Source organism: Taudactylus pleione, unplaced genomic scaffold, assembly GCF_031769625.1.
Source record: "Taudactylus pleione unplaced genomic scaffold, aTauple2 ptg000177l, whole genome shotgun sequence".
In the NCBI taxonomy this organism is placed as follows: domain Eukaryota; kingdom Metazoa; phylum Chordata; class Amphibia; order Anura; family Myobatrachidae; genus Taudactylus; species Taudactylus pleione.
Genome location: NW_028284579.1, coordinates 137,841 through 159,400, shown reverse-complemented (window position 1 = coordinate 159,400; position 21,560 = coordinate 137,841). Strand labels below are relative to the sequence as shown.

General features: G+C 33.9%; 7 non-coding genes across 7 annotated transcripts; all 7 read left to right on the top strand.

The window, feature by feature from the left end:
- Positions 1–83, top strand: TRNAL-CAG (transfer RNA leucine (anticodon CAG)). Its single transcript has one exon. It is a non-coding gene; the product is annotated as a tRNA-Leu (tRNA).
- Positions 84–4,834: 4,751 nt separating this feature from the next.
- On the top strand, positions 4,835–4,917 carry TRNAL-CAG (transfer RNA leucine (anticodon CAG)). The gene has a single exon. It is a non-coding gene; the product is annotated as a tRNA-Leu (tRNA).
- Positions 4,918–7,755: 2,838 nt separating this feature from the next.
- On the top strand, positions 7,756–7,838 carry TRNAL-CAG (transfer RNA leucine (anticodon CAG)). The gene has a single exon. It is a non-coding gene; the product is annotated as a tRNA-Leu (tRNA).
- Positions 7,839–10,667: 2,829 nt separating this feature from the next.
- Positions 10,668–10,750, top strand: TRNAL-CAG (transfer RNA leucine (anticodon CAG)). Its single transcript has one exon. It is a non-coding gene; the product is annotated as a tRNA-Leu (tRNA).
- A 2,829-nt stretch (positions 10,751–13,579) lies between these two features.
- Positions 13,580–13,662, top strand: TRNAL-CAG (transfer RNA leucine (anticodon CAG)). Its single transcript has one exon. It is a non-coding gene; the product is annotated as a tRNA-Leu (tRNA).
- Positions 13,663–16,491: 2,829 nt separating this feature from the next.
- On the top strand, positions 16,492–16,574 carry TRNAL-CAG (transfer RNA leucine (anticodon CAG)). The gene has a single exon. It is a non-coding gene; the product is annotated as a tRNA-Leu (tRNA).
- Positions 16,575–20,414: 3,840 nt separating this feature from the next.
- Positions 20,415–20,497, top strand: TRNAL-CAG (transfer RNA leucine (anticodon CAG)). Its single transcript has one exon. It is a non-coding gene; the product is annotated as a tRNA-Leu (tRNA).
- The last annotated feature ends 1,063 nt before the right edge of the window (positions 20,498–21,560 follow it).

The window sequence follows — 21,560 nt, the reverse complement described above, 5'->3', positions numbered from 1 at the left end:
GTCAGGATGGCTGAGCGGTCCAAGGCACTGCGTTCAGGTCGCAGTCTCCTCTGGAGGCGTGGGTTCAAATCCCACTTCTGACAGTGTTCTTCCTTTTCTTCTTTGTTCTACAATGTCTCTTCCTTGTTGCTTGTGAAGAGAAATACTTAAGATATTCACTGCAAATCTGTTTCACAAACCACTTTGAAGAATAATCAACCTTCCATTATTTCTGCTTTATACCAATCAAAGAAAATGTTGCATTCTTCCCTAAAAATATGGACTTAAATACTACTTCAGACATCAATATTATATGTATTTTTTTCTTTGGTCAACATTTTTTCATATACTGAGTTTGCAAAATAAAATATCCCCCAACTTCTGAATCAGGGCTCCATATCTCAGGAGTAAGAACACTGCTCTTTTAAGCCAGTGGTCATGAACACAAACCCTATGTGTACACTCCTTCATAGCATCCAATCAAGCCCGTAAGCCAAAATCATTAGCCAGTTCTTGGAAAGTTCATAAATGTCTTTTCTATGGTGAGTGAAAATCCACAAGATAACAAATTCTAGACACTTGGAATCCAATCCTGAATAAAGCGAAAAAAAATAATTACCGCATTTTTCCTTGGCATTCTATGAATTAGAAAAATAGATACTGCACATCCCCTTTTCAATGTATTTTGGAAACTGCCACATTTGGAGTAATGATTTTCTTTCAATGCAGCTCTCAATCAATCAATACAAAATTCAGGCATTAATTGTAGAGCATGTGAAGATGTTATTTGTGTCAAGCATTTTCTCAAATATTTGGAAAATCCTAAACTATAGGTAATTCCGTGTTAATGTTATTTTTACAATATCTTTTTGATTTATCCAACTTTAAGCATCTTTGAAAACTAATTGAAAAAGCAATTTACTACTAATATTTGAATCAATAGTTTCAACAGCAGCATGGACATTGCACCTTTGAAAAAGTAATTTTGGTTAATTAGTTTTATCCAATTTTTATGAAACTCAATTTTTTATGTGTCAGGATGGCTGAGCGGTCCAAGGCACTGCGTTCAGGTCGCAGTCTCCTCTGGAGGCATGGGTTCAAATCCAACTTCTGACAGTGTTCTTCCTTTTCTTCTTTGTTCTACAATGTCTCTTCCTTGTTGCTTGTGAAGAGAAATACTTAAGATATTCACTGCAAATCTGTTTCACAAACCACTTTGAAGAATAATCAACCTTCCATTATTTCTGCTTTATACCAATCAAAGAAAATGTTGCATTCTTCCCTAAAAATATGGACTTAAATACTACTTCAGACATCAATATTATATGTATTTTTTTCTTTGGTCAACATTTTTTCATATACTGAGTTTGCAAAATAAAATATCCCCCAACGTCTGAATCAGGGCTCCATATCTCAGGAGTAAGAACACTGCTCTTTTAAGCCAGTGGTCATGAACACAAACCCTACTTGTACACTCCTTCATAGCATCCAGTCAAGCCCATAAGCCAAAATCATTAGCCAGTTCTTGGAAAGTTCATAAATGTCTTTTCTATGGTGAGTGAAAATCCACAAGACAACAAATTCTAGACACTTGGAATCCAATCCTGAATAGAGCAAAAAAAATAATTACCGCATTTTTCCTTGGCATTCTATGAATTAGAAAAATAGATACTGCACATCCCCATTTCAATGTATTTTGGAAACTGCCACATTTGGAGTAATGATTTTCTTTCAATGCAGCTCTCAATCAATCAATACAAAATTCAGGCATTAATTGTAGATCATGTGAAGATGTTATTTTTGTCAAGCATTTTCTCAAATATTTGGAAAATCCTAAACTATAGGTAAATTCCGTGTTAATGTTATTTTTACAATATCTTTTTGATTTATCCAACTTTAAGCATCTTTGAAAAATAATTGAAAAAGTAATTTATTACTAATCGGGGTGGCCGAGCGGTCTAAGGTGCTGCGTTCAAGTCGCAGTCTCCTCTGGAGGCGTGGGTTCAAATCCTTCTTCTGACAGTGTTCTTCTTTGTTCTACAATGTCTCTTCCTTGTTGCTTGTGAAGAGAAATACTTAAGATATTCACTGCAAATCTGTTTCACAAAAAACTTTGAAGAATAATCAACCTTCCATTATTTCTGCTTTATACCAATCAAAGAAAATGTTGCATTCTTCCCTAAAAATATGGACTTAAATACTACTTCAAACATCAATATTATATGAATTTTTTTCTTTGGTCAACATTTTTTCATATACTGAGTTTGCAAAATAAAATATCCCCCAACTTCTGAATCAGGGCTCCATATCTCAGGAGTAAGAACACTGCTCTTTTAAGCCAGTGGTCATGAACACAAACCCTACTTGTACACTCCTTCATAGCATCCAGTCAAGCCCATAAGCCAAAATCATTAGCCAGTTCTTGGAAAGTTCATAAATGTCTTTTCTATGGTGAGTGAAAATCCACAAGACAACAAATTCTAGACACTTGGAATCCAATCCTGAATAGAGCAAAAAAAAATAATTACCGCATTTTTCCTTGGCATTCTATGAATTAGAAAAATAGATACTGCACTTCCCCTTTTCAATGTATTTTGGAAACTGCCACATTTGGAGTAATGATTTTCTTTCAATGCAGCTCTCAATCAATCAATACAAAATTCAGGCATTAATTGTAGATCATGTGAAGATGTTATTTGTGTCAAGCATTTTCTCAAATATTTGGAAAATCCTACACTATAGGTAATTCCGTGTTAATGTTATTTTTACAATATCTTTTTGATTTATCCAACTTTAAGCATCTTTGAAAACTAATTGAAAAAGCAATTTACTACTAATATTTGAATCAATAGTTTCAACAGCAGCATGGACATTGCACCTTTGAAAAAGTAATTTTGGTTAATTAGTTTTATCCAATTTTTATGAAACTCAGTTTTTTATGTGTCAGGATGGCTGAGCGGTCTAAGGCACTGCGTTCAGGTCGCAGTCTCCTCTGGAGGCATGGGTTCAAATCCCACTTCTGACAGTGTTCTTCCTTTTCTTCTTTGTTCTACAATGTCTCTTCCTTGTTGCTTGTGAAGAGAAATACTTAAGATATTCACTGCAAATCTGTTTCACAAACCACTTTGAAGAATAATCAACCTTCCATTATTTCTGCTTTATACCAATCAAAGAAAATGTTGCATTCTTCCCTAAAAATATGGACTTAAATACTACTTCAGACATCAATATTATATGTATTTTTTTCTTTGGTCAACATTTTTCATATACTGAGTTTGCAAAATAAAATATCCCCCAACGTCTGAATCAGGGCTCCATATCTCAGGAGTAAGAACACTGCTCTTTTAAGCCAGTGGTCATGAACACAAACCCTACTTGTACACTCCTTCATAGCATCCAGTCAAGCCCATAAGCCAAAATCATTAGCCAGTTCTTGGAAAGTTCATAAATGTCTTTTCTATGGTGAGTGAAAATCCACAAGACAACAAATTCTAGACACTTGGAATCCAATCCTGAATAGAGCAAAAAAAATAATTACCGCATTTTTCCTTGGCATTCCATGAATTAGAAAAATAGATACTGCACATCCCCATTTCAATGTATTTTGGAAACTGCCAGATTTGGAGTAATGATTTTCTGTCAATGCAGCTCTCAATCAATCAATCAATACAAAATTCAGGCATTAATTGTAGATCATGTGAAGATGTTATTTGTGTCAAGCATTTTCTCAAATATTTGGAAAATCCTAAACTATAGGTAAATTCCGTGTTAATGTTATTTTTACAATATCTTTTTGATTTATCCAACTTTAAGCATCTTTGAAAAATAATTGAAAAAGTAATTTATTACTAATCGGGGTGGCCGAGCGGTCTAAGGTGCTGCGTTCAGGTCGCAGTCTCCTCTGGAGGCATGGGTTCAAATCCCTCTTCTGACAGTGTTCTTCTTTGTTCTACAATGTCTCTTCCTTGTTGCTTGTGAAGAGAAATACTTAAGATATTCACTGCAAATCTGTTTCACAAAAAACTTTGAAGAATAATCAACCTTCCATTATTTCTGCTTTATACCAATCAAAGAAAATGTTGCATTCGTCCCTAAAAATATGGACTTAAATACTGCTTCAGACATCAATATTATATGTATTTTTTTCTTTGGTCAACATTTTTTCATATACTGAGTTTGCAAAATAAAATATCCCCCAACTTCTGAATCAGGGCTCCATATCTCAGGAGTAAGAACACTGCTCTTTTAAGCCAGTGGTCATGAACACAAACCCTACTTGTACACTCCTTCATAGCATCCAGTCAAGCCCATAAGCCAAAATCATTAGCCAGTTCTTGGAAAGTTCATAAATGTCTTTTCTATGGTGAGTGACAATCCACAAGATAACAAATTCTAGACACTTGGAATCCAATCCTGAATAGAGCAAAAAATAATAATTACCGCATTTTTCCTTGGCATTCTATGAATTAGAAAAATAGATACTGCACATCCCCTTTTCAATGTATTTTGGAAACTGCCACATTTGGAGTAATGATTTTCTTTCAATGCAGCTCTCAATCAATCACTACAAAATTCAGGCATTAATTGTAGATCATGTGAAGATGTTATTTGTGTCAAGCATTTTCTCAAATATTTGGAAAATCCTAAACTATAGGTAATTCCGTGTTAATGTTATTTTTACAATATCTTTTTGATTTATCCAACTTTAAGCATCTTTGAAAACTAATTGAAAAAGCAATTTACTACTAATATTTGAATCAATAGTTTCAACAGCAGCATGGACATTGCTCCTTTGAAAAAGTAATTTTGGTTAATTAGTTTTATCCAATTTTTTTGAAACTCAGTTTTTTCATGTGTCAGGATGGCTGAGCGGTCCAAGGCACTGCGTTCAGGTCGCAGTCTCCTCTGGAGGCGTGGGTTCAAATCCCACTTCTGACAGTGTTCTTCCTTTTCTTCTTTGTTCTACAATGTCTCTTCCTTGTTGCTTGTGAAGAGAAATACTCAAGATATTCACTGCAAATCTGTTTCACAAACCACTTTGAAGAATAATCAACCTTCCATTATTTCTGCTTTATACCAATCAAAGAAAATGTTGCATTCTTCCCTAAAAATATGGACTTAAATACTACTTCAGACATCAATATTATATGTATTTTTATCTTTGGTCAACATTTTTTCATATACTGAGTTTGCAAAATAAAATATCCCCCAACTTCTGAATCAGGGCTCCATATCTCAGGAGTAAGAACACTGCTCTTTTAAGCCAGTGGTCATGAACACAAACCCTATGTGTACACTCCTTCATAGCATCCAATCAAGCCCGTAAGCCAAAATCATTAGCCAGTTCTTGGAAAGTTCATAAATGTCTTTTCTATGGTGAGTGAAAATCCACAAGATAACAAATTCTAGACACTTGGAATCCAATCCTGAATAAAGCGAAAAAAAATAATTACCGCATTTTTCCTTGGCATTCTATGAATTAGAAAAATAGATACTGCACATCCCCTTTTCAATGTATTTTGGAAACTGCCACATTTGGAGTAATGATTTTCTTTCAATGCAGCTCTCAATCAATCAATACAAAATTCAGGCATTAATTGTAGAGCATGTGAAGATGTTATTTGTGTCAAGCATTTTCTCAAATATTTGGAAAATCCTAAACTATAGGTAATTCCGTGTTAATGTTATTTTTACAATATCTTTTTGATTTATCCAACTTTAAGCATCTTTGAAAACTAATTGAAAAAGCAATTTACTACTAATATTTGAATCAATAGTTTCAACAGCAGCATGGACATTGCACCTTTGAAAAAGTAATTTTGGTTAATTAGTTTTATCCAATTTTTATGAAACTCAATTTTTTATGTGTCAGGATGGCTGAGCGGTCCAAGGCACTGCGTTCAGGTCGCAGTCTCCTCTGGAGGCATGGGTTCAAATCCAACTTCTGACAGTGTTCTTCCTTTTCTTCTTTGTTCTACAATGTCTCTTCCTTGTTGCTTGTGAAGAGAAATACTTAAGATATTCACTGCAAATCTGTTTCACAAACCACTTTGAAGAATAATCAACCTTCCATTATTTCTGCTTTATACCAATCAAAGAAAATGTTGCATTCTTCCCTAAAAATATGGACTTAAATACTACTTCAGACATCAATATTATATGTATTTTTTTCTTTGGTCAACATTTTTTCATATACTGAGTTTGCAAAATAAAATATCCCCCAACGTCTGAATCAGGGCTCCATATCTCAGGAGTAAGAACACTGCTCTTTTAAGCCAGTGGTCATGAACACAAACCCTACTTGTACACTCCTTCATAGCATCCAGTCAAGCCCATAAGCCAAAATCATTAGCCAGTTCTTGGAAAGTTCATAAATGTCTTTTCTATGGTGAGTGAAAATCCACAAGACAACAAATTCTAGACACTTGGAATCCAATCCTGAATAGAGCAAAAAAAATAATTACCGCATTTTTCCTTGGCATTCTATGAATTAGAAAAATAGATACTGCACATCCCCATTTCAATGTATTTTGGAAACTGCCACATTTGGAGTAATGATTTTCTTTCAATGCAGCTCTCAATCAATCAATACAAAATTCAGGCATTAATTGTAGATCATGTGAAGATGTTATTTTTGTCAAGCATTTTCTCAAATATTTGGAAAATCCTAAACTATAGGTAAATTCCGTGTTAATGTTATTTTTACAATATCTTTTTGATTTATCCAACTTTAAGCATCTTTGAAAAATAATTGAAAAAGTAATTTATTACTAATCGGGGTGGCCGAGCGGTCTAAGGTGCTGCGTTCAAGTCGCAGTCTCCTCTGGAGGCGTGGGTTCAAATCCCTCTTCTGACAGTGTTCTTCTTTGTTCTACAATGTCTCTTCCTTGTTGCTTGTGAAGAGAAATACTTAAGATATTCACTGCAAATCTGTTTCACAAAAAACTTTGAAGAATAATCAACCTTCCATTATTTCTGCTTTATACCAATCAAAGAAAATGTTGCATTCTTCCCTAAAAATATGGACTTAAATACTACTTCAGACATCAATATTATATGTATTTTTTTCTTCGGTCAACATTTATTCATATACTGAGTTTGCAAAATAAAATATCCCCCAACTTCTGAATCAGGGCTCCATATCTCAGGAGTAAGAACACTGCTCTTTTAAGCCAGTGGTCATGAACACAAACCCTACTTGTACACTCCTTCATAGCATCCAGTCAAGCCCATAAGCCAAAATCATTAGCCAGTTCTTGGAAAGTTCATAAATGTCTTTTCTATGGTGAGTGAAAATCCACAAGACAACAAATTCTAGACACTTGGAATCCAATCCTGAATAGAGCAAAAAAAAATAATTACCGCATTTTTCCTTGGCATTCTATGAATTAGAAAAATAGATACTGCACATCCCCTTTTCAATGTATTTTGGAAACTGCCACATTTGGAGTAATGATTTTCTTTCAATGCAGCTCTCAATCAATCAATACAAAATTCAGGCATTAATTGTAGATCATGTGAAGATGTTATTTGTGTCAAGCATTTTCTCAAATATTTGGAAAATCCTAAACTATAGGTAATTCCGTGTTAATGTTATTTTTACAATATCTTTTTGATTTATCCAACTTTAAGCATCTTTGAAAACTAATTGAAAAAGCAATTTACTACTAATATTTGAATCAATAGTTTCAACAGCAGCATGGACATTGCACCTTTGAAAAAGTAATTTTGGTTAATTAGTTTTATCCAATTTTTATGAAACTCAAATTTTTATGTGTCAGGATGGCTGAGCGGTCCAAGGCACTGCGTTCAGGTCGCAGTCTCCTCTGGAGGTGTGGGTTCAAATCCCACTTCTGACAGTGTTCTTCTTTGTTCTACAATGTCTCTTCCTTGTTGCTTGTGAGGAGAAATACTTAAGATATTCACTGCAAATCTGTTTCACAAACCACTTTGAAGAATAATCAACCTTCCATTATTTCTGCTTTATACCAATCAAAGAAAATGTTGCATTCTTCCCTAAAAATATGGACTTAAATACTACTTCAGACATCAATATTATATGTATTTTTTTCTTTGGTCAACATTTTTTCATATACTGAGTTTGCAAAATAAAATATCCCCCAACTTCTGAATCAGGGCTCCATATCTCAGGAGTAAGAACACTGCTCTTTTAAGCCAGTGGTCATGAACACAAACCCTACGTGTACACTCCTTCATAGCATCCAATCAAGCCCGTAAGCCAAAATCATTAGCCAGTTCTTGGAAAGTTCAGAAATGTCTTTTCTATGGTGAGTGAAAATCCACAAGATAACAAATTCTAGACACTTGGAATCCAATCCTGAATAAAGCGAAAAAAAATAATTACCGCATTTTTCCTTGGCATTCTATGAATTAGAAAAATAGATACTGCACATCCCCTTTTCAATGTATTTTGGAAACTGCCACATTTGGAGTAATGATTTTCTTTCAATGCAGCTCTCAATCAATCAATACAAAATTCAGGCATTAATTGTAGAGCATGTGAAGATGTTATTTGTGTCAAGCATTTTCTCAAATATTTGGAAAATCCTAAACTATAGGTAATTCCGTGTTAATGTTATTTTTACAATATCTTTTTGATTTATCCAACTTTAAGCATCTTTGAAAACTAATTGAAAAAGCAATTTACTACTAATATTTGAATCAATAGTTTCAACAGCAGCATGGACATTGCACCTTTGAAAAAGTAATTTTGGTTAATTAGTTTTATCCAATTTTTATGAAACTCAATTTTTTATGTGTCAGGATGGCTGAGCGGTCCAAGGCACTGCGTTCAGGTCGCAGTATCCTCTGGAGGCGTGGGTTCAAATCCAACTTCTGACAGTGTTCTTCCTTTTCTTCTTTGTTCTACAATGTCTCTTCCTTGTTGCTTGTGAAGAGAAATACTTAAGATATTCACTGCAAATCTGTTTCACAAACCACTTTGAAGAATAATCAACCTTCCATTATTTCTGCTTTATACCAATCAAAGAAAATGTTGCATTCTTCCCTAAAAATATGGACTTAAATACTACTTCAGACATCAATATTATATGTATTTTTTTCTTTGGTCAACATTTTTTCATATACTGAGTTTGCAAAATAAAATATCCCCCAACGTCTGAATCAGGGCTCCATATCTCAGGAGTAAGAACACTGCTCTTTTAAGCCAGTGGTCATGAACACAAACCCTACTTGTACACTCCTTCATAGCATCCAGTCAAGCCCATAAGCCAAAATCATTAGCCAGTTCTTGGAAAGTTCATAAATGTCTTTTCTATGGTGAGTGAAAATCCACAAGACAACAAATTCTAGACACTTGGAATCCAATCCTGAATAGAGCAAAAAAAATAATTACCGCATTTTTCCTTGGCATTCTATGAATTAGAAAAATAGATACTGCACATCCCCATTTCAATGTATTTTGGAAACTGCCACATTTGGAGTAATGATTTTCTTTCAATGCAGCTCTCAATCAATCAATACAAAATTCAGGCATTAATTGTAGATCATGTGAAGATGTTATTTTTGTCAAGCATTTTCTCAAATATTTGGAAAATCCTAAACTATAGGTAAATTCCGTGTTAATGTTATTTTTACAATATCTTTTTGATTTATCCAACTTTAAGCATCTTTGAAAAATAATTGAAAAAGTAATTTATTACTAATCGGGGTGGCCGAGCGGTCTAAGGTGCTGCGTTCAAGTCGCAGTCTCCTCTGGAGGCGTGGGTTCAAATCCCTCTTCTGACAGTGTTCTTCTTTGTTCTACAATGTCTCTTCCTTGTTGCTTGTGAAGAGAAATACTTAAGATATTCACTGCAAATCTGTTTCACAAAAAACTTTGAAGAATAATCAACCTTCCATTATTTCTGCTTTATACCAATCAAAGAAAATGTTGCATTCTTCCCTAAAAATATGGACTTAAATACTACTTCAGACATCAATATTATATGTATTTTTTTCTTCGGTCAACATTTATTCATATACTGAGTTTGCAAAATAAAATATCCCCCAACTTCTGAATCAGGGCTCCATATCTCAGGAGTAAGAACACTGCTCTTTTAAGCCAGTGGTCATGAACACAAACCCTACTTGTACACTCCTTCATAGCATCCAGTCAAGCCCATAAGCCAAAATCATTAGCCAGTTCTTGGAAAGTTCATAAATGTCTTTTCTATGGTGAGTGAAAATCCACAAGACAACAAATTCTAGACACTTGGAATCCAATCCTGAATAGAGCAAAAAAAAATAATTACCGCATTTTTCCTTGGCATTCTATGAATTAGAAAAATAGATACTGCACATCCCCTTTTCAATGTATTTTGGAAACTGCCACATTTGGAGTAATGATTTTCTTTCAATGCAGCTCTCAATCAATCAATACAAAATTCAGGCATTAATTGTAGATCATGTGAAGATGTTATTTGTGTCAAGCATTTTCTCAAATATTTGGAAAATCCTAAACTATAGGTAATTCCGTGTTAATGTTATTTTTACAATATCTTTTTGATTTATCCAACTTTAAGCATCTTTGAAAACTAATTGAAAAAGCAATTTACTACTAATATTTGAATCAATAGTTTCAACAGCAGCATGGACATTGCACCTTTGAAAAAGTAATTTTGGTTAATTAGTTTTATCCAATTTTTATGAAACTCAAATTTTTATGTGTCAGGATGGCTGAGCGGTCCAAGGCGCTGCGTTCAGGTCGCAGTCTCCTCTGGAGGTGTGGGTTCAAATCCCACTTCTGACAGTGTTCTTCTTTGTTCTACAATGTCTCTTCCTTGTTGCTTGTGAGGAGAAATACTTAAGATATTCACTGCAAATCTGTTTCACAAACCACTTTGAAGAATAATCAACCTTCCATTATTTCTGCTTTATACCAATCAAAGAAAATGTTGCATTCTTCCCTAAAAATATGGACTTAAATACTACTTCAGACATCAATATTATATGTATTTTTTTCTTTGGTCAACATTTTTTCATATACTGAGTTTGCAAAATAAAATATCCCCCAACTTCTGAATCAGGGCTCCATATCTCAGGAGTAAGAACACTGCTCTTTTAAGCCAGTGGTCATGAACACAAACCCTACGTGTACACTCCTTCATAGCATCCAATCAAGCCCGTAAGCCAAAATCATTAGCCAGTTCTTGGAAAGTTCAGAAAAGTCTTTTCTATGGTGAGTGAAAATCCACAAGATAACAAATTCTAGACACTTGGAATCCAATCCTGAATAAAGCGAAAAAAAATAATTACCGCATTTTTCCTTGGCATTCTATGAATTAGAAAAATAGATACTGCACATCCCCTTTTCAATGTATTTTGGAAACTGCCACATTTGGAGTAATGATTTTCTTTCAATGCAGCTCTCAATCAATCAATACAAAATTCAGGCATTAATTGTAGAGCATGTGAAGATGTTATTTGTGTCAAGCATTTTCTCAAATATTTGGAAAATCCTAAACTATAGGTAATTCCGTGTTAATGTTATTTTTACAATATCTTTTTGATTTATCCAACTTTAAGCATCTTTGAAAACTAATTGAAAAAGCAATTTACTACTAATATTTGAATCAATAGTTTCAACAGCAGCATGGACATTGCACCTTTGAAAAAGTAATTTTGGTTAATTAGTTTTATCCAATTTTTATGAAACTCAATTTTTTATGTGTCAGGATGGCTGAGCGGTCCAAGGCACTGCGTTCAGGTCGCAGTATCCTCTGGAGGCGTGGGTTCAAATCCAACTTCTGACAGTGTTCTTCCTTTTCTTCTTTGTTCTACAATGTCTCTTCCTTGTTGCTTGTGAAGAGAAATACTTAAGATATTCACTGCAAATCTGTTTCACAAACCACTTTGAAGAATAATCAACCTTCCATTATTTCTGCTTTATACCAATCAAAGAAAATGTTGCATTCTTCCCTAAAAATATGGACTTAAATACTACTTCAGACATCAATATTATATGTATTTTTTTCTTTGGTCAACATTTTTTCATATACTGAGTTTGCAAAATAAAATATCCCCCAACGTCTGAATCAGGGCTCCATATCTCAGGAGTAAGAACACTGCTCTTTTAAGCCAGTGGTCATGAACACAAACCCTACTTGTACACTCCTTCATAGCATCCAGTCAAGCCCATAAGCCAAAATCATTAGCCAGTTCTTGGAAAGTTCATAAATGTCTTTTCTATGGTGAGTGAAAATCCACAAGACAACAAATTCTAGACACTTGGAATCCAATCCTGAATAGAGCAAAAAAAATAATTACCGCATTTTTCCTTGGCATTCTATGAATTAGAAAAATAGATACTGCACATCCCCATTTCAATGTATTTTGGAAACTGCCACATTTGGAGTAATGATTTTCTTTCAATGCAGCTCTCAATCAATCAATACAAAATTCAGGCATTAATTGTAGATCATGTGAAGATGTTATTTTTGTCAAGCATTTTCTCAAATATTTGGAAAATCCTAAACTATAGGTAAATTCCGTGTTAATGTTATTTTTACAATATCTTTTTGATTTATCCAACTTTAAGCATCTTTGAAAAATAATTGAAAAAGTAATTTATTACTAATCGGGGTGGCCGAGCGGTCTAAGGTGCTGCGTTCAAGTCGCAGTCTCCTCTGGAGGCGTGGGTTCAAATCCCTCTTCTGACAGTGTTCTTCTTTGTTCTACAATGTCTCTTCCTTGTTGCTTGTGAAGAGAAATACTTAAGATATTCACTGCAAATCTGTTTCACAAAAAACTTTGAAGAATAATCAACCTTCCATTATTTCTGCTTTATACCAATCAAAGAAAATGTTGCATTCTTCCCTAAAAATATGGACTTAAATACTACTTCAGACATCAATATTATATGTATTTTTTTCTTCGGTCAACATTTTTTCATATACTGAGTTTGCAAAATAAAATATCCCCCAACTTCTGAATCAGGGCTCCATATCTCAGGAGTAAGAACACTGCTCTTTTAAGCCAGTGGTCATGAACACAAACCCTACTTGTACACTCCTTCATAGCATCCAGTCAAGCCCATAAGCCAAAATCATTAGCCAGTTCTTGGAAAGTTCATAAATGTCTTTTCTATGGTGAGTGAAAATCCACAAGACAACAAATTCTAGACACTTGGAATCCAATCCTGAATAGAGCAAAAAAAAATAATTACCGCATTTTTCCTTGGCATTCTATGAATTAGAAAAATAGATACTGCACATCCCCTTTTCAATGTATTTTGGAAACTGCCACATTTGGAGTAATGATTTTCTTTCAATGCAGCTCTCAATCAATCAATACAAAATTCAGGCATTAATTGTAGATCATGTGAAGATGTTATTTGTGTCAAGCATTTTCTCAAATATTTGGAAAATCCTAAACTATAGGTAATTCCGTGTTAATGTTATTTTTACAATATCTTTTTGATTTATCCAACTTTAAGCATCTTTGAAAACTAATTGAAAAAGCAATTTACTACTAATATTTGAATCAATAGTTTCAACAGCAGCATGGACATTGCACCTTTGAAAAAGTAATTTTGGTTAATTAGTTTTATCCAATTTTTATGAAACTCAAATTTTTATGTGTCAGGATGGCTGAGCGGTCCAAGGCGCTGCGTTCAGGTCGCAGTCTCCTCTGGAGGTGTGGGTTCAAATCCCACTTCTGACAGTGTTCTTCTTTGTTCTACAATGTCTCTTCCTTGTTGCTTGTGAGGAGAAATACTTAAGATATTCACTGCAAATCTGTTTCACAAACCACTTTGAAGAATAATCAACCTTCCATTATTTCTGCTTTATACCAATCAAAGAAAATGTTGCATTCTTCCCTAAAAATATGGACTTAAATACTACTTCAGACATCAATATTATATGTATTTTTTTCTTTGGTCAACATTTTTTCATATACTGAGTTTGCAAAATAAAATATCCCCCAACTTCTGAATCAGGGCTCCATATCTCAGGAGTAAGAACACTGCTCTTTTAAGCCAGTGGTCATGAACACAAACCCTACGTGTACACTCCTTCATAGCATCCAATCAAGCCCGTAAGCCAAAATCATTAGCCAGTTCTTGGAAAGTTCAGAAAAGTCTTTTCTATGGTGAGTGAAAATCCACAAGATAACAAATTCTAGACACTTGGAATCCAATCCTGAATAAAGCGAAAAAAAATAATTACCGCATTTTTCCTTGGCATTCTATGAATTAGAAAAATAGATACTGCACATCCCCTTTTCAATGTATTTTGGAAACTGCCACATTTGGAGTAATGATTTTCTTTCAATGCAGCTCTCAATCAATCAATACAAAATTCAGGCATTAATTGTAGAGCATGTGAAGATGTTATTTGTGTCAAGCATTTTCTCAAATATTTGGAAAATCCTAAACTATAGGTAATTCCGTGTTAATGTTATTTTTACAATATCTTTTTGATTTATCCAACTTTAAGCATCTTTGAAAACTAATTGAAAAAGCAATTTACTACTAATATTTGAATCAATAGTTTCAACAGCAGCATGGACATTGCACCTTTGAAAAAGTAATTTTGGTTAATTAGTTTTATCCAATTTTTATGAAACTCAATTTTTTATGTGTCAGGATGGCTGAGCGGTCCAAGGCACTGCGTTCAGGTCGCAGTATCCTCTGGAGGCGTGGGTTCAAATCCAACTTCTGACAGTGTTCTTCCTTTTCTTCTTTGTTCTACAATGTCTCTTCCTTGTTGCTTGTGAAGAGAAATACTTAAGATATTCACTGCAAATCTGTTTCACAAACCACTTTGAAGAATAATCAACCTTCCATTATTTCTGCTTTATACCAATCAAAGAAAATGTTGCATTCTTCCCTAAAAATATGGACTTAAATACTACTTCAGACATCAATATTATATGTATTTTTTTCTTTGGTCAACATTTTTTCATATACTGAGTTTGCAAAATAAAATATCCCCCAACGTCTGAATCAGGGCTCCATATCTCAGGAGTAAGAACACTGCTCTTTTAAGCCAGTGGTCATGAACACAAACCCTACTTGTACACTCCTTCATAGCATCCAGTCAAGCCCATAAGCCAAAATCATTAGCCAGTTCTTGGAAAGTTCATAAATGTCTTTTCTATGGTGAGTGAAAATCCACAAGACAACAAATTCTAGACACTTGGAATCCAATCCTGAATAGAGCAAAAAAAATAATTACCGCATTTTTCCTTGGCATTCTATGAATTAGAAAAATAGATACTGCACATCCCCATTTCAATGTATTTTGGAAACTGCCACATTTGGAGTAATGATTTTCTTTCAATGCAGCTCTCAATCAATCAATACAAAATTCAGGCATTAATTGTAGATCATGTGAAGATGTTATTTTTGTCAAGCATTTTCTCAAATATTTGGAAAATCCTAAACTATAGGTAAATTCCGTGTTAATGTTATTTTTACAATATCTTTTTGATTTATCCAACTTTAAGCATCTTTGAAAAATAATTGAAAAAGTAATTTATTACTAATCGGGGTGGCCGAGCGGTCTAAGGTGCTGCGTTCAAGTCGCAGTCTCCTCTGGAGGCGTGGGTTCAAATCCCTCTTCTGACAGTGTTCTTCTTTGTTCTACAATGTCTCTTCCTTGTTGCTTGTGAAGAGAAATACTTAAGATATTCACTGCAAATCTGTTTCACAAAAAACTTTGAAGAATAATCAACCTTCCATTATTTCTGCTTTATACCAATCAAAGAAAATGTTGCATTCTTCCCTAAAAATATGGACTTAAATACTACTTCAGACATCAATATTATATGTATTTTTTTCTTCGGTCAACATTTTTTCATATACTGAGTTTGCAAAATAAAATATCCCCCAACTTCTGAATCAGGGCTCCATATCTCAGGAGTAAGAACACTGCTCTTTTAAGCCAGTGGTCATGAACACAAACCCTACTTGTACACTCCTTCATAGCATCCAGTCAAGCCCATAAGCCAAAATCATTAGCCAGTTCTTGGAAAGTTCATAAATGTCTTTTCTATGGTGAGTGAAAATCCACAAGACAACAAATTCTAGACACTTGGAATCCAATCCTGAATAGAGCAAAAAAAAATAATTACCGCATTTTTCCTTGGCATTCTATGAATTAGAAAAATAGATACTGCACATCCCCTTTTCAATGTATTTTGGAAACTGCCACATTTGGAGTAATGATTTTCTTTCAATGCAGCTCTCAATCAATCAATACAAAATTCAGGCATTAATTGTAGATCATGTGAAGATGTTATTTGTGTCAAGCATTTTCTCAAATATTTGGAAAATCCTAAACTATAGGTAATTCCGTGTTAATGTTATTTTTACAATATCTTTTTGATTTATCCAACTTTAAGCATCTTTGAAAACTAATTGAAAAAGCAATTTACTACTAATATTTGAATCAATAGTTTCAACAGCAGCATGGACATTGCACCTTTGAAAAATTAATTTTGGTTAATTAGTTTTATCCAATTTTTATGAAACTCAATTTTTTATGTGTCAGGATGGCTGAGCGGTCCAAGGCACTGCGTTCAGGTCGCAGTCTCCTCTGGAGGCGTGGGTTCAAATCCCACTTCTGACAGTGTTCTTCTTTGTTCTACAATGTCTCTTCCTTGTTGCTTGTGAAGAGTAATACTTAAGATATTCACTGCAAATCTGTTTCACAAACCACTTTGAAGAATAATCAACCTTCCATTATTTCTGCTTTATACCAATCAAAGAAAATGTTGCATTCTTCCCTAAAAATATGGACTTAAATACTACTTCAGACATCAATATTATATGTATTTTTTTCTTTGGTCAACATTTTTTCATATACTGAGTTTGCAAAATAAAATATCCCCCAACTTCTGAATCAGGGCTCCATATCTCAGGAGTAAGAACACTGCTCTTTTAAGCCAGTGGTCATGAACACAAACCCTACTTGTACACTCCTTTATAGCATCCAATCAAGCCCGTAAGCCAAAATCATTAGCCAGTTCTTGGAAAGTTCATAAATGTCTTTTCTATGGTGAGTGAAAATCCACAAGACAACAAATTCTAGACACTTGGAATCCAATCCTGAATAAAGCAAAAAAAATAATTACCGCATTTTTCCTTGGCATTCTATGAATTAGAAAAATAGATACTGCACATCCCCTTTTCAATGTATTTTGGAAACTGCCACATTTGGAGTAATGATTTTCTTTCAATGCAGCTCTCAATCAATCAATACAAAATTCAGGCATTAATTGTAGAGCATGTGAAGATGTTATTTGTGTCAAGCATTTTCTCAAATATTTGGAAAATCCTAAACTATAGGTAATTCCGTGTTAATGTTATTTTGACAATATCTTTTTGATTTATCCAACTTTAAGCATCTTTGAAAAATAATTGAAAAAGCAATTTATTACTAATATTTGAATCAATAGTTTCAACAGCAGCATGGACATTACACCTTTGAAAAAGTAATTTTGGTTAATTAGTTTTATCCAATTTTTAAGAAACTTATTTTTCTATGTGTCAGGATGGCCGAGCGGTCTAAGGTGCTGCGTTCAGGTCGCAGTCTCCTCTGGAGGCGAGGGTTCAAATCCCACTTCTGACAGTGTTCTTCCTTTTCTTCTTTGTTCTACAATGTCTCTTCCTTGTTGCTTGTGAAGAGAAATACTTAAGATATTCACTGCAAATCTGTTTCACAAAAAACTTTGAAGAATAATCAACCTTCCATTATTTCTGCTTTATACCAATCAAAGAAAATGTTGCATTCTTCCCTAAAAATATGGACTTAAATACTACTTCAGACATCAATATTATATGAATTTTTTTCTTTGGTCAACATTTTTTCATATACTGAGTTTGCAAAATAAAATATCCCCCAACTTCTGAATCAGGGCTCCATATCTCAGGAGTAAGAACACTGCTCTTTTAAGCCAGTGGTCATGAACACAAACCCTACTTGTACACTCCTTCATAGCATCCAGTCAAGCCCATAAGCCAAAATCATTAGCCAGTTCTTGGAAAGTTCATAAATGTCTTTTCTATGGTGAGTGAAAATCCACAAGACAACAAATTCTAGACACTTGGAATCCAATCCTGAATAGAGCAAAAAAAAATAATTACCGCATTTTTCCTTGGCATTCTATGAATTAGAAAAATAGATACTGCACTTCCCCTTTTCAATGTATTTTGGAAACTGCCACATTTGGAGTAATGATTTTCTTTCAATGCAGCTCTCAATCAATCAATACAAAATTCAGGCATTAATTGTAGATCATGTGAAGATGTTATTTGTGTCAAGCATTTTCTCAAATATTTGGAAAATCCTAAACTATAGGTAATTCCGTGTTAATATTATTTTTACAATATCTTTTTGATTTATCCAACTTTAAGCATCTTTGAAAACTAATTGATAAAGCAATTTACTACTAATATTTGAATCAATAGTTTCAACAGCAGCATGGACATTGCACCTTTGAAAAAGTAATTTTGGTTAATTAGTTTTATCCAATTTTTATGAAACTCAATTTTTTATGTGTCAGGATGGCTGAGCGGTCCAAGGCACTGCGTTCAGGTCGCAGTCTCCTCTGGAGGCGTGGGTTCAAATCCAACTTCTGACAGTGTTCTTCCTTTTCTTCTTTGTTCTACAATGTCTCTTCCTTGTTGCTTGTGAAGAGAAATACTTAAGATATTCACTGCAAATCTGTTTCACAAACCACTTTGAAGAATAATCAACCTTCCATTATTTCTGCTTTATACCAATCAAAGAAAATGTTGCATTCTTCCCTAAAAATATGGACTTAAATACTACTTCAGACATCAATATTATATGTATTTTTTTCTTTGGTCAACATTTTTTCATATACTGAGTTTGCAAAATAAAATATCCCCCAACGTCTGAATCAGGGCTCCATATCTCAGGAGTAAGAACACTGCTCTTTTAAGCCAGTGGTCATGAACAAAAACCATACTTGTACACTCCTTCATAGCATCCAGTCAAGCCCATAAGCCAAAATCATTAGCCAGTTCTTGGAAAGTTCATAAATGTCTTTTCTATGGTGAGTGAAAATCCACAAGACAACAAATTCTAGACACTTGGAATCCAATCCTGAATAGAGCAAAAAAAATAATTACCGCATTTTTCCTTGGCATTCTATGAATTAGAAAAATAGATACTGCACATCCCCATTTCAATGTATTTTGGAAACTGCCACATTTGGAGTAATGATTTTCTTTCAATGCAGCTCTCAATCAATCAATACAAAATTCAGGCATTAATTGTAGATCATGTGAAGATGTTATTTTTGTCAAGCATTTTCTCAAATATTTGGAAAATCCTACACTATAGGTAAATTCCGTGTTAATGTTATTTTTACAATATCTTTTTGATTTATCCAACTTTAAGCATCTTTGAAAAATAATTGAAAAAGTAATTTATTACTAATCGGGGTGGCCGAGCGGTCTAAGGTGCTGCGTTCAAGTCGCAGTCTCCTCTGGAGGCGTGGGTTCAAATCCCTCTTCTGACAGTGTTCTTCTTTGTTCTACAATGTCTCTTCCTTGTTGCTTGTGAAGAGAATTACTTAAGATATTCACTGCAAATCTGTTTCACAAAAAACTTTGAAGAATAATCAACCTTCCATTATTTCTGCTTTATACCAATCAAAGAAAATGTTGCATTCTTCCCTAAAAATATGGACTTAAATACTACTTCAGACATCAATATTATATGTATTTTTTTCTTCGGTCAACATTTTTTCATATACTGAGTTTGCAAAATAAAATATCCCCCAACTTCTGAATCAGGGCTCCATATCTCAGGAGTAAGAACACTGCTCTTTTAAGCCAGTGGTCATGAACACAAACCCTACTTGTACACTCCTTCATAGCATCCAGTCAAGCCCATAAGCCAAAATCATTAGCCAGTTCTTGGAAAGTTCATAAATGTCTTTTCTATGGTGAGTGAAAATCCACAAGACAACAAATTCTAGACACTTGGAATCCAATCCTGAATAGAGCAAAAAAAAATAATTACCGCATTTTTCCTTGGCATTCTATGAATTAGAAAAATAGATACTGCACATGCCCTTTTCAATGTATTTTGGAAACTGCCACATTTGGAGTAATGATTTTCTTTCAATGCAGCTCTCAATCAATCAATACAAAATTCAGGCATTAATTGTAGATCATGTGAAGATGTTATTTGTGTCAAGCATTTTCTCAAATATTTGGAAAATCCTAAACTATAGGTAATTCCGTGTTAATGTTATTTTTACAATATCTTTTTGATTTATCCAACTTTAAGCATCTTTGAAAACTAATTGAAAAAGCAATTTACTACTAATATTTGAATCAATAGTTTCAACAGCAGCATGGACATTGCACCTTTGAAAAAGTAATTTTGGTTAATTAGTTTTATCCAATTTTTATGAAACTCAATTTTTTATGTGTCAGGATGGCTGAGCGGTCCAAGGCACTGCGTTCAGGTCGCAGTCTCCTCTGGAGGCGTGGGTTCAAATCCCACTTCTGACAGTGTTCTTCTTTGTTCTACAATGTCTCTTCCTTGTTGCTTGTGAAGAGAAATACTTAAGATATTCACTGCAAATCTGTTTCACAAACCACTTTGAAGAATAATCAACCTTCCATTATTTCTGCTTTATACCAATCAAAGAAAATGTTGCATTCTTCCCTAAAAATATGGACTTAAATATTACTTCAGACATCAATATTATATGAATTTTTTTCTTTGGTCAACATTTTTTCATATACTGAGTTTGCAAAATAAAATATCCCCCAACTTCTGAATCAGGGCTCCATATCTCAGGAGTAAGAACACTGCTCTTTTAAGCCAGTGGTCATGAACACAAACCCTACTTGTACACTCCTTCATAGCATCCAGTCAAGCCCATAAGCCAAAATCATTAGCCAGTTCTTGGAAAGTTCATAAATGTCTTTTCTATGGTGAGTGAAAATCCACAAGACAACAAATTCTAGACACTTGGAATCCAATCCTGAATAGAGCAAAAAAAAATAATTACCGCATTTTTCCTTGGCATTCTATGAATTAGAAAAATAGATACTGCACTTCCCCTTTTCAATGTATTTTGGAAACTGCCACATTTGGAGTAATGATTTTCTTTCAATGCAGCTCTCAATCAATCAATACAAAATTCAGGCATTAATTGTAGATCATGTGAAGATGTTATTTGTGTCAAGCATTTTCTCAAATATTTGGAAAATCCTACACTATAGGTAATTCCGTGTTAATGTTATTTTTACAATATCTTTTTGATTTATCCAACTTTAAGCATCTTTGAAAACTAATTGAAAAAGCAATTTACTACTAATATTTGAATCAATAGTTTCAACAGCAGCATGGACATTGCACCTTTGAAAAAGTAATTTTGGTTAATTAGTTTTATCCACTTTTTATGAAACTCAGTTTTTTATGTGTCTGGATGGCTGAGCGGTCTAAGGCACTGCGTTCAGGTCGCAGTCTCCTCTGGAGGCGTGGGTTCAAATCCCACTTCTGACAGTGTTCTTCCTTTTCTTCTTTGTTCTACAATGTCTCTTCCTTGTTGCTTGTGAAGAGTAA